This window comes from Platichthys flesus, chromosome 12, assembly GCF_949316205.1.
Source record: "Platichthys flesus chromosome 12, fPlaFle2.1, whole genome shotgun sequence".
NCBI lineage: Eukaryota > Metazoa > Chordata > Actinopteri > Pleuronectiformes > Pleuronectidae > Platichthys > Platichthys flesus.
In genome coordinates this window covers 3,138,857-3,150,875 of record NC_084956.1, presented here as the reverse complement: position 1 = coordinate 3,150,875, position 12,019 = coordinate 3,138,857, and the positions used below count along the sequence as shown (strand labels likewise).

The following is a 12,019-nucleotide window of genomic DNA, read 5'->3' as shown; positions in this document are numbered from 1 at the left end:
TTTAATACGAAGGTCACCAGAAATGAAAAACATTGACTCTAAAAACTTGCTGAAAAACCAGATGGGGTGAGTTGCATCTTGATTATCAACACAGGACAAGAGAACAAAACCTTACCAGTCATATAGTTTGTTAACACACAGTTTCATCTGCAGTTAAAAATGATAGGGGTCACATCTGAAATGTTAGTTAGGATTGTTCTAGAGTATAGAAACAGCAGCTTCTTGTCATCGAAGACCAGCATCATGACGACAGGAGGAGAAATAAAGATGCAGAACGTTTTCAGAGAAGTTTCTTTCTGTTGAAGTAAAAGACAAAAACCTCTGTGTCTCCATTTTGCCGGGACACGGCCACAGTGATGAAAAGGTCCATTCTCCATCAAGCATCATTACAGCTGGAAACACGCAGCCGAACCGGAGGAGCTGCAAGGACAAATGCTCTTTGATAAAGTCGACGCTGTTTCACTGGAGTTGGTCAGAATGTGAGACTGTGAAGCTGCTTGTTAGTCACACAGAGCAGAGTGGATGTTCTGCACTGTGCTTATCAGACGCTGGAACCCTCACTCAGAAGGAGAACGTGTGGGGGAGCACTGCTGCCCCTGCAGAGCTGCTGCAATCGGACAAAGTGATGGTTGGTGTTGAAAAACTGTTGCACAGAGGATTCCTGATTCGCCCAGATACATTTTTCATTTTTACTAGACTCAAATTCTGCTCATCTAGATGGTTGTGTGTGTGATCACTGAAGAGTTAGAATCGAGGGGAGAACTTCTGTCCTTTGCAATCTTTTTATTTTTATTTCAGATTTATTGTTTGAAGCTTGCTTTGGCTTAAACCAGCCGTGAGTAGCATCATCACTATCCCCCGCATTAGAGAGGTCAGCGAGATATATGTGCTCAATAATTTAGCATGGCTCTCAGAGGATGTTATAAAAATTGAAATGGCTCTTATTAGGAAGAAGGTTCCCCATCCCTCTTATTCCCACACGTCATAGATAACCTCGGTGAGCACAGTGTTAGTACGACCTGTAAGAATGATGGCCAGAGTTTTAATTAGGTCCTTGTGCGACTATTTACAGGATTTGGAATATTCGTAACAATATGGAGAAAAAGCCCTCCTTACTTTATAGCTTTTATTTAGTTTTATTCTTTAAAAAAGTTTAAACTCTGCAACAACCGAGAATACATGCTAAAGACAAGGTACAACATGTTGGTATAGTCTTCATATTGCAGAAGAGAAAATGTGATTAAATGGCTGAAATTCAACCATCCATGTTAATACCAGCAAAATTCGTTTTATTATTGCTTTTATATGAATATGAAATATGAGTCACAGGGCTTAGTCACAACTTGTGTTGCAGTCGAGTCATGAAAGCTGAATCCACTGAGGGGGAGCTGAGACCTGGAGGCTTCATTTACTCACGTCAGCAGCTGAAAGGGATGAAAGTGCTGAAATAATGTGTTCAAATCTAATCAATAAATTAACCAGACACTTTATATTATTTCTAATCAGCGCTCCCTCATCTGCATGTTTGTTATTGCACACAATGGTTTATTAGAGTGTGTGTGTAGGTGTGTGTGTGTGTGTAGGTGTAGTTTATGTGTGTACATAAACACTGCTGGCTATAAAAAAGATAATCATTTGCAGCAGAAACACACTCAATAATGGAGCCGTCATTTTTCATTTTTTTATTTTGTTTACCGCAGGGCTATTTGTGTCTGGCCGGGAAACTAGTTCAGGGTTGTGTTCCCCCACAATGCTTTGCTCCAGGCTGCGACGCGAGTGTCTCTCAGCCGCTGTCGTGTTTGGCCACAGGTTGAATCCAGCATCTGTCAGGAGACGTCATGATCCACCGCGGCCCCGCCGGCCTGTTGGTCCGCTTGTTACTGAGAGAGGAGAAGAATGAACAGATGAGTGATGGAGCGAATGAAGGAGTGAGGGAGGTGGAGATAAGTGTGTGTTTGTGTTGTATGGTGTGACTGGAAGAGCAGCATACGGCCGCTCCATGAAGGGGACGGCGGAGGGGAGGAGGACACATGAAGCACAGGGCTTGGTGGGGCTGGGGGGGGGGGGGGGGGGGTGAACATGGCAGTGACACTGACGGATGACTCCCGACGAGCGTCCGTGTCAAAGTCTCACAACTCTCGTGTCACTGGAGCTCGACCTGTCACACAATCATAGTGGCAGCCGCAAGCTCACATACAGTGCACACACACACACACACACACACACAAAGCAGTGTGCATGCTGTCCACATGTATTTACAGGAAACAGGAGCAAATGAATAGACACACAAACCTAAATATCAAGGATTTTTATCAAGATACCATCAACAGTCATTTCAGCCCAAGTCTCACTCTGTAACTTTAACCCTGGATATGATTCTCTCAGACCTGAAATCAAGTGTTGACCCCAAACGACCCAGTTCTACCAATTATCTGGAGCGCTCGTCCTCTTGAGGGTCCTGGGGGGGGGGGCGTCAGCTGATTGGCAGGAGCCAATCAGCTGACGCCAAGCGACAGACCTTCACAGTCTCCAATTAACTAAACCCCAATGTTTGGATGGTGAGCGGAAGCCTCCCTGGGAACCTTCCTCCTGTGAGATTCACGGGCTGACCACTGAACCACAGTGCCGCACCCCCAAAACACCCTTTGGACAAATGAGGTTGGAGCTAAAACATGTTTAATTCCCACTTAATTAGGAAACACGAGCACAAGCACACGTCTTCTTCTGTCATCCGTCCTCCAGCGGAGTTTTAATTTGTGCTCCCTGCATTGAATTAAGAGACACTGTGTCCAGTGAAGCTGCTTTCTAAGCACATTTAGTCTGCACGCTGACATGTTACAGTTAATTACTTTTGTCACTGTCCTAGTGTGAAGAATGATATAAATAAATTAAGATGTGGTTTGGAACTGGGACACACTCTGCTGGGACCGTTTAACAAGTCTCTGTTGTTCTCTGAGCGATTCTGAGTGTGTTGGAGCCAAAAAATAATAGAAAGTCTGAAAAGGTTTTGTTGCACACAGGTTTTCCTACACATAGACACACACACACACACACACACACACACATACAGAGACACACATCCTGCCTCATCATGAACAACTTCTAGGTGCTTTCCTTACTTGACCTATAATGATAGACTGAAGAAGACTAATAGTTTAACCTTAAATGAACGACCCCACAGTTTCCTCTTCCCTGCAGACCTCTGCCTCCCTCTCTCTGTTCCCCTATTCATGGTGGAAACATGGAACCAGTAACATGAGGCTGATGGGCTCATCCGGCCATCCATCATCTGTAGAGCTCGCCCTGTGATGGTCGCCGGGGGGGGGGCTGGAGTCACTCCCAGGTGACCTTGAGTAAGAGGTGGGGTCCGGAGTATCTCAGGGCCGAGGTGCGAGACAACGACCTGACTGGTTTTGTACTGTGGAGGAAACCAGAGTGGGGAAGGGTCCAGTATTTAAAGAATGGAGTTACTATAGAATTAAATTCTTCTGTTGTGTCCTAAAAAATTGATTAACAGGAGAAACTTTTAACTTTAACTTTTTTAGCTCAATCTATAATGGCCTCCATTTTGATAGTCTTCCAGTTTTAACCCCTGGTCAATTTGTTTCTCCATTTTTCAGCAAGAACTGTTTTGACAATTAGACTTGATGGAAGGAAGAACACATTACATTTTAATGAGGATCATTTTGGTTTTCTCTTTCTTGAACATTGTGAGTTTGCACATTTAGGGGACTGATAACTACCGGTGTGTGAAACTAGATTGAATAATTCCACTGTTTGTACTTTACTGCTTTTCTACTTTTTAAAATTGTTAAATAAAGTTCACATATTTCCCACGTTAATATGAAAAACATTCACACTCAGCTCTGACGGACGTTATCATGTTGCTGAACAAATGTCCAGCTGGTTCCCACAGACGATTGGGATCCACGCTCCTGACTCCATTAGCTTCACTGACGGGCCCAGCGCTGGTTGTTTGTATTCCTTTATTCCTGAGAGCACGTGCTTCACCAGATTTTGCTGCTGTGGTGCTGGCCTGTCATCCTAAAACAGTGAGAACAAAGAACCTCCTGGACGTCGACTGTGAGTTCAACCTCAACGCTTCGCTGTGCTCTGAGGTCGAGGGAACATCCAGAGAAGTATTTTAACTATCATAGCTTCTGGAAAAAGTTTCTAAAGACCTTGGATGGTTCAGTTCTTGAAAAGTCTGTGTAGGTTGTGGTTTGTCATTCTGTAAAGATTCCAGGTGAAACAAATTGACCGCTGGCTTTGGACAGAGAAATGCTCCCTTATGCAGAGAAAAGATTTTGCTGCATTTCCAACATGGCAATTGAAGAATGCTTGAACCGATCTTTCGTTATAGTTGCACTGTCACCTCTCAGCCTTATCTTCGTCAACGTCCCCCCCCCCCCACGCTGAACAACTTGTTGTCTCTGCAGCGTCACGCAGAGCAAACACACCGTGGCCGGAGGAAGGACGGACGGGACGAGTGGATCTGGACGTCGGGCAGATTTACAGTGTCAGGGATATTTGCTTTTATGTGGACACGCCGCTGAGCCGCTTGATTCAGGAGGCAGCGGCAGACTGAAGCACAGAGTGAAGGTTTTATTAAGGTCACAAAGTAACTTTATACCTCCTCTATTAGTGCACGGCAGGCTGGCTTATGGAGATACAAAGGGCAGATCGATCAGCATTGCAGATGGAGCTGCACGGGAGCGGAAGTCGGTGGAATTAGCTTTGATATGTGTTATAAATCAGCTGAGAGCGACTGGCTGCTAATGTCTCCCAGTGTGATAATCAAACATCTGTCGGTGAAAAGAGCTGACAGGAGGGATAACAATCATTTTGATGGGCCGAGTGTTTGTTTAGAGTATTTCTATAAATAATGCTCTTAGAGAATTAAAAGCATGTGCTCTCAGTATCCCTCAAGGCGAGGGGGGGGGGGGGGGAGTTTTATGTGACGTTATTTAGAGGAAGAGAGGAAGAGACGCTCGTTAGCTCATTACTTTCTCGCCCTTCTTACAGTTTCTATATGAGACTATAAACACGCTTTCCACACGTCTTGGAAAATAACATTTCCTGGATAATAACATTTCCATATATGCATATAGGGTTGTTTACTGTATATATTCAAACTTTTTAATATAGTGCACGATTGAAATACATCTACGCAACATCAAAGAAAGGATCTAAAGGATGGTGGTTTCTTTTCTGTACCTTTTAATATATTCAGAGGAATATTTTACGTTGTTTTAATTTATCTGCTGGAAGTAGCTCTTTCTTTTGGATTTTTGTTTAACTACAAAACAAGTGTTTTTAGGAAGCATTTGCTAATGTCTCTTTTTTAGTTTTGTGCTCACACCAATTAACACATTATAAATTAACCAAAAGGTGTTGAAGTGAAGTCTGTAAAAGTTCCTATACTCAGTAGACTGATATTTTATTAAATTCTCATTAATTTGTTGTTGTGATTCTCTGCCTGTTTGGGGTTTTCACTGAGGCCTCACAGGATTCTGCTGTGCAGGTTAATATGATTCTTCTGTAGGTGGCACATGATGTTGTTGAGAGCTGTTATCTGCACCAGTTTGTGGCATGACCTGCAAAGTACGATTCCCTGGTCCATGTCAGACTGTACAGATCTAAACCTTTCTTAGGCAGCTCCTTGTCCTGACGTGTCCTGTGTGGAATGACTTCATTGAGTGTCAGGTTCACGCTCCTCCATGTTTGTTTGTGTTACCTACGTTCAATATCCCTGCTTGGATTAATGTGTTGAAGAACACAAAACAACAAAACATGCCCTGAGTCCAGTTCAGCGTGTTTGCTTGGATATGGTCTGAAACCCACAGCTCTGTTTGGTTGTTGCAGTTGTTTGGTTCCCACTGAAGCTCAAGATACAGCGTTCACACAGGAATAAATTCACAGGACTCAACCGGCACCTGCTCCACAGCTGGTTAGGATAAGACACCATGTTCAGGTGGTAGTGTTGAAATCTCTCTCACACATGCAGCGTCACTGTGTGCAGCAGCTGTATCCAACCTGGGAAGCATAAATATGTGTTTGTGTAGGTAAATATGTGCAGACACAAGTGGTGCGAGTGTGACACCGATGTCATGTTGGTACAGAATAGAGTCTTTGTGTGTGTGTGGGGGGGTGAGTGTGTGTGTGTGTGCGTGCGTATGTGTGCGTGTGTGTGCTTCGGGTCACTCCAGGATAACTAGTTAAAGAATAAAGGCCTTGGCCAAGTCCAGTGCTCAGGGGAAAGACCAGGGACATTGTCTTGTGTGCTCACAGACAGTACAGCACTGCAAGGGGGGGGGGGGGGGGGATTTCACAGTAAACAGGCTTTTTCCATGTTTTTTAACAAGGGGGGTTGAGGGGGGGCTGTTCCATTGAGAGACGACCCATCAGCCACAGAACAAATACTTCTACTTCAGCACATCTGGGTTCTTATGCATGCGTGTTCTCAATTGATGCTTTTCTCAAGTTTACAGCAAACTGGAGTGTGACATAAAGGGACGGCCATTCATAAAAGTTTCAGATTTACATCTTCAGTCCAGTAATTAAGTGTTGTTAGTCCATGAAGGGCACTTTCGCTGCAGTACCACCACCATCAATTATTAGTGTGCTTAGCAAGGCCTTTGCTAACTTGCAAAATTATGCAAAACCTGCAGCAAAGCGAGTTCAAACGAGTTGAAGCAAAACGCCTGAAGTGAGATCACAGATGCATCCGACTTCTCTTCCCCGCGTGAAACCACTGACGCATGCCCATCAGACTGTCACTGCACTGGGATGGACATTCTCAATCTGACATCTTACAGTTGAGATAAAATAGGGAATATGATATTAATAAATTAATTCATGATATATCTAGCCTGGGATGCACACAGAATTCACACACAATTCTCAGCCGAAGGAATCGAGAGACTGTTGGGTCATTAACTCAATATATGTTGGCATCTGTGCAGCCCCTTGTGGAGGGAGGGAAGACTGCAGTGTTTTTAAAAACATCATGAGGACACAAATCGGTCACGTTATTATTGGGACTCTTCTGGAAAAGTAGAGGGGGTCTCCAAGAGGTTAGTTGTTTATATGAGGTTAGCACTTGGTTAAAATTAGAAATTGTAGGTTGGTAAAGAACTTGCTGCATTAAGACTTTATGGAGAGTGGGAGCGTGAGAGTGGAGGACATGTAGCAAAGAGCCTGTGGTCGCTGAAGACAACTCAAGCCTCCATGCATGTGTCACGATAAAATTCAGCTGATTGAGTGGGCTTCATGTCTGGAGGCTTGAGTTCCTCTGCAATTTTTGGGTAATTTTGAAGATTTTAAACCATCCCCTGCACTGGGTAAACATTGGATTGTTTGTTGTTTGCTTAAAGATGGTGTCATGTCAGGATTGGGTTTTGTTTTTAACCTCAGTGTGTTATTCCGATGTTTTTGTGGTGTTTTCAAGAGGCTGCAGTTCTGTGTCACCTGCTGTGATAGTGGCTCTCAGACAGTGGAATAGTATTTTTCTACCGTAATTGATGCAGAACTAAACAAAGAGACTTTTCTGTTTGCTCGAAGGTTTGAACCTGGATATGGATATTACATGATGCACATCCTTAAGTATCCTGGGAATTAATGTAAGGGCCTGTGATAATATCCCCTGAACCATGTTCCCACTGAGCGGTGGTATTCACAGCACATTGGTCGGTGATCGCGTCCCCTCTCTGCTGAATGAGGAATCTCCTGCTTCTGTGCACGTCTGAGTGCTCGTTCATAAAAACGCCTGTAAGAATGTGACTTGTGCTTAATGAGGAAAAGAGTGAGTTTTAGTTTGAAACAGATGTTTAATTTCTTCAAACCCACTTCCTCTTTGAAGACAATTAGCCACAAGTGAGGGACATTGCGAAGCCTTAAGGTCCATTTAACACCATTCTCAGCAATTAAAGGGAGATAAAGAGACGTCTGATGTCCAAGGAAATTTTTATTCCAGTTTAACTTTTACACGTCAGGCTGCACAACATCGCTTCCATGACTCTCAGAACCTAATGGATAATTCCTCTTTCAGAAATCATACTGTCGTTGCTTCTTTTCTTATCTTTGTCATGTCAGAGCCATACTGGTGAAAATCTCCGACAATATGGAATATTGTCACAATTTCCCAGCTCAACTAATACATAATACTACTAAGAAGGAAGTATCGTTTCATTGCGTATTTAGCATGACTCAAAGATGATTGGTGGTGCACAGCAGTAGAAATCTAAAAGTGTTTGTCGAAAGACCTGTAATTTTGAATTGATTATGATTTGGTGCACTACGGACAAAAGTTCAACAGCAGCCTTCCGGTGACTCATTCGCCTTCATTCAATAAAATATTCTGCCTCTGAACATAATCCAGTTTGAAAATGTTGAAAACGTATAGGAGACAATGTTGTCATATTTAATACATCATTCAAATATCCTCGGCGTAGGTTGCAAAACGTATTCAGACCCTGAGGCTAATGACATAAACACAAGTTAACTGGAGTCTCGAGTTTTCAAACCTGGAGTTCGAGCTACTTTGACTTTTAAAAACAACATTTTGACAACAAGCATCTGCTGAGGTGAACTATGACTCACAAAAAACACATCTCACAGGACTTACGATTTAAGAATCGCTTATTTGCATAAAGCTGGAAAAGGAGAAGACGTCTCTGAGAGTTTAGATATTCATCAGCTCGAAGTTACACAAACTGCCTCCCAGACAGTTTGTGTAACTGTGATATTCTCTCTAGAAGTGGGCGTCGAGCTGTGATGAGTCTAAAGGCAAAAAGCTCCTAAAGGCTTTAAAGAATAATTTAATCTGTCTAACATCCCTCTTCGTGAGTCCACATGCAAATCCTGCTGCATGTCGTCCACAGCGGCTGAATTCTAAAAATGCATCACAATGCACACAGGAAGTTATGGACACATTTAAACTGCACACAGGAAGTTTGGAACACATTTAAACTGCACACAGGAAGTTTTCTGACAAACAGCTACATGGGGAGAACGCCCTGTGACTTAACAAAAGCCTCTTATACAGCGAGACACCATGAAACACTTAAATTACTATAAGGGCATCTCTATATATGTGCTCTGAAATTGAAGGAAATTAAGACCTAAAGTTAAAAGCCCATATGATGAGGCTGCGTAGGAAGAGATAACCGCTCTGAATGAAATTAGTTCAAGTGCGTCTACACACAATCGTTCACGCCCAAGGTGCAACTGTAGACGTGTTGTCAGTGTGTCCGGGGTTCACACGTCGGTCCAGGTGTTTGTCGGCGGTGTAATGGAGGTGATGGAGGACGACTGGCTGTGCAGGAGCAATGAGAGAGAGAGAGGGAGAGAGGGAATGAGAGAGAGAGGAAGAGAGAGAGCGAGAGAAAGTCAAGGTCAGAGAGTAATTAGGCTTTCTCTGTCAGACCAGGGAAACTGTCAAGCCTTGGGGATGAAAAGTGATTATATGGGAGTATGAGAGTAATTGAATTCTGTTGCAGAGCCAAGAGAAAGGCCGGGAGAAGAAAAAAAAAGAGAAAGCACGGACATGATATCAGCCGCAGCTACCGGTTGTCTTTCTATTATTTCAAACAGACGTCAAGTCATGATGGGAAAGGCGGAAAGAGGCAAAGTGAAATGACCCCATACGATGCAGAAGTCTTCCACTGTGTGTCTTCAGCAAACACGTCTCGACAACAACCGCTTGGTTCATTTACACTCTTGAGCCTTTAGTAAGAAACCGATGCTTTCTTCTCGTTCTGATCAGAGAGCTGCATGGAGATAATTGAACAGATGTTTATGCATATGCAGTTTGTCTGAGGTAATATGTTTTGTGTGACTTGCGTGATTAATTCAAAAACCATACGATGTGGGAGTGACACGGCATCACAACATATTAACACTAATCAGTCATGACGGGGATCCAATCAACTGTCAGCCATTTTGTAACAGAGCTGCAAGGGCATAGTGACACACGACTCAGTATTCTGAGAATGAATTGTATATTTTTCAAGATAGAAAGGACTTATTTGCATGTTTTAATAAGTTTCAGGGGCTATTTAAAACCCCTGAAAGCAAAGCATTAACTCCACCACTCTCCGATAAGACAACCTCTGAAAGGAGATGTTAATTGTTTATACAATTCTTTATAGGCCTGTTAAAAACAAACACAAATAACAGACCTTGGAGTTGCTCTGAGACTTATTAGCGCTTAAGCATTTATTATGGGTTAGGAGCGTTCATGATTTTCAAATACAAGAGATAAGAAACGGACAGACGTTGGCACGAAACCTGATAAAGCAAAGTCAGTTCTCAACAGTGGATTTAAACTGATGTCAGACACATTATTAACTGATTTATTAATGAATGGGGCTCAGGAGAACACACACGCCGCTTCTAATCCAGTCAAGCTGCACACAAGCATTAATATCAGTCCCTGAAACTATAAGGTTCAAGATTCATGATTCATTGGATCAATGCTTAAGAAATGATTACTGGATCCATTCCCTGATCCAGTTCTGCTCATGTCTTTAGGCTTTTCCCTGACCCACATCCTTCTTCCAAGATTCATGGATTTCTTTTGTAATCTCGTTGATAAACAGACGACAAACCTCCTTGGCAGAGGTCGATCCTATTATAAACCTTTTGGAAGCAGTACGATATAAAAAAAAAAAGCCACGCATGATTATCCAAACACACAACTCAAACTTAAAGAGTATTTATTTGACTTGGCAATCGCAAGAATCCTTTAAAAATCAACCAGAAAGAAGCAGGGGATTCAAACAGCGCTGCCTGAGTCCCCAGTGACACCAGGACCACATCACTCCAGCCCTTAGACCTTTGTCCTCCCTGTCTGTCTGAGAACTGACTATAAAATACTGCCTTCGGTTTACAGAGCACCATTTAGGGTCAAAGTCTATTTCTGATCTCCTGCTACGTTATGAACCATCCAGTCCCTCAGGTCGTCTGGAGCAGATCAGCTTTCTGTCCCCAGATCTGCACTTTCTCTGCAACTCTTTGCAAAGTCCTCAGCCTTGATTGAGAATTGTTTGCCAAAGGCTTTTATTAAATCAAATAATTACTCACTTCTTAAACTGAGCTTTTGTTTTCACTCTTTAATTCCTCATTTTAGACCTTGATTGCTAAACTAACACAATATTGCCCCCCCCATGTGCACTGCTTCACCATAAAAGCCAATAACTGTAGCGTCTTTATCCCGTTTCATTTCACAGGTCTTTGAAATATGAAACGTTACATTGCTTTATGCAGTGATTGCCCCGGACAAAGCACCCGGCTGCATTTATTGGATCCAGGGTGGCTCCATTCTTCTTGTCTTAGTGAGACATTCCTCTTTGTTTATTCTCATAGAGATGCACATTATCAGGGGGCCAATGTCCCTGATGGCAGATTCATGGTGGTATTGGTAAAGGTTTTATGGGACAGTTAATCGCAGCTCAGTCCATAGTCTGTCTAAATGTGTAAATAAGACATTGATCCCCTGTCAGAGTGAGGCCCCTTCAATAAATATGACTAATGAATTAGTAATGAAAGGAAATATGCTTAGAACGGAGGAATAGAGGGAGGGAGAAGACATTGATGGATAGTGAGCACAGCAAGGAGGGATGGATGGAAGGAAAGGGCGGATGGAAGGAGAGGATATGAGAGGAAGGGGGAGAAGTGGAGGAATGAGATTCTCTTATGAGATTAGGGAAGTAGCATCTATTGTTTCCTAATTCTCTCTGAAACCCATGAGATTTATATCATTGTCACAATATAAGTGGCAATATTCTATACGGCCTATGCAAATGACGCCCTGCCTCCCGCTCCCTCCTCCTCTGTTCCCGTCCGACTCGCGCTCCGTTAGGAACTCAAGCTGATTATATGAGTATAATTGAATCTCTCTGATATGCAAGGCATCCATTTCTGCTGCAGTGCAGCGATCGATAGAGCTAAGGCTAATTTAATATGCACTTTATCACCCTGCTCATGAAACACTTTATCTTTGTCCACAATTACACAC

At 43.0% G+C, this 12,019-nt stretch overlaps 1 protein-coding gene across 1 annotated transcript in view; it reads left to right on the top strand.

The window, feature by feature from the left end:
- Positions 1 to 12,019, top strand: part of LOC133966346 (pro-neuregulin-3, membrane-bound isoform) — a 277,333-nt gene that overhangs the window by 181,180 nt on the left and 84,134 nt on the right. The gene's annotated exons all lie outside the window — the stretch shown is intronic.